This window comes from Loxodonta africana, chromosome 7 (assembly GCF_030014295.1).
Source record: "Loxodonta africana isolate mLoxAfr1 chromosome 7, mLoxAfr1.hap2, whole genome shotgun sequence".
NCBI classification, from domain to species: domain Eukaryota; kingdom Metazoa; phylum Chordata; class Mammalia; order Proboscidea; family Elephantidae; genus Loxodonta; species Loxodonta africana.
Window position 1 is genome coordinate 94,755,020 of NC_087348.1, and position 1,993 is coordinate 94,757,012.

A 1,993-nucleotide genomic window follows, 5' to 3' on the forward strand; every position below is an offset into this window, starting at 1 on the left:
AGGAGACGCTTGAGGTAGGAGGGTAGTGGGCGTGGCCAGGGGCGTGGCCACTGATGCTAGTTCCAAGGCCAGCCTGATCCACTTTGCTCAGATTACGTATTTTAGATGTTTTTAAAGGTATGCTCTCTTTATTTTGGTTTCATTATTTTATTAATTGGTTTTGGGTTTTTTTATTTTGCTTCTTATTAAAATAATCTTAAGTATATCTAGGTTAAATTCTTATTAATTGTTTAGTTTCAGGAATTAACTATTTTGTAGTCTAATTATTCTTAGATTGCCTCAATTTTTAATATTTTTTCTTGTTTCTCTTTTTCATCCCTTCCTAACATCAGAAAGGGAGCGCTGGTGGCACAGTGGTTACGAGTTTGGCTGGTAACCAAAAGGTCGGCAGTTCTAATCCACCAGCCGCTCCTTGGAAACTGTGGGGCAGTTCCGCTCTGTCCTATAAGGATCGCTATGAGGCAGAGTTGGCTCAATGGCAGCGGGTTTGATTTGGTATGGTTAAACCCAGAAAACCAAACCTATTGCTATCCAGTCAATTCTGACTCAAAGCGACAGGGTACAACTGCCCCATAGGGTTTCCACAGCATACTACCACATCATACTTTCTGCAGAGCAGCTAATGGGTTCCAACTGCCTACCTTTTGGTGAGAAGCCCAGGGACTGTGCCATCAGGGCTCCTTTTTGACGCCCCGGCACCCACCTGTTTCAAACATTGGAGGGCCTGCAATGGGCCTATTTTATCTTTAATTTTTGATCCCTCCAGCTATTTGTCCAACTCTGACCTCATTCCTCAGCCCTGGACTCATATCCAACTGACGCTTGTCAGTCCTCTCTATCTGAACATCCCACTGCCAACACCTCAAACTCACTAAATCCTAACCTGGATTTATTATCTTTCCCTTCAAATCTGCTCCATCTCCTGTGGTTCCATATCTGTAAATACCAAGAACTGAAACCAGTGCCTTATTCTTGACTCCTCTCCTTCCTTTGCAACACCCCCACTCCCCATCACACACACGCACACCAAACTCTGCTCAATATATACTGTTTCTTAGTCATTTCATTTCGTTGCCCACTAGGCCCTAATCATCTTAATTGGTACAAACCAACCAGCTTAGTACTGTTAGTACTATGTTAAGGATTAAGGTAGTTACTGCAATAGACTCCCAAAGAATCTCCCTGCCTCTAGTTTACCTTTCCCAACACCTTCCAAAGAGCAGCTAGTGAGCTCTCAAAAGTGCAAATATGACCATGTTTTAAACTCATTCCTAGTGTTAAAGTTGCAGCTTTCTTTCCAGCCCAACCCATACAGGTTGGTCCAGTACACACACAAACACACACACACACACACACACACACACAGAGTCCTCAGTCAGTCAATGGCCGTTCTTCTAATTTGTGAACATAGCATTGTGTGGAGTTCAACAGGGCCATTTATAGTTGCACAGGGCTTGAATATAGGCTAACCAAGGCCTATAAGATTGTTTCCAAGCCTTTCTAATGACCCAAAAGTCTGTATATTCCAAAAGGAAGTAAAGCTAGGCTTGGGACATAAGTTTATTGTTGACAGTCAGTTTCATAGGCAAGTAGTGGGTAGTGTAACTCAACCGAGGAGGACAGGAAGCTTGGGAGTAGGGAAGTATAGTCAGGAAACAGCGGAACTTTTCCAGTTCTCCCTCGTTGCATCTGTCACCTGATGACTGATCTAGCATTTTGACAGATTAGCAAAGGAGCTATTGCCAATAGAGCTGGCTGGAAAAAATTGGGATGGCCTGGGTGACAATCCTTCTGGAGAGATCCAAGTATAAGATAATTGATATGTACTGTGCCCACTTGCCTCCCATGGTGTTAGGTGTGTCCTTCTTTCTGGTGAGGAGCTTCGCCTTCTAGAAGTATCTATAGCATCTGGCCCACATCTAGCACAATAAACTTACCAGGGACCCAGGAGTAGCCCATCACTACCAATCTCCTTTCCCCACGGTCCCACGAT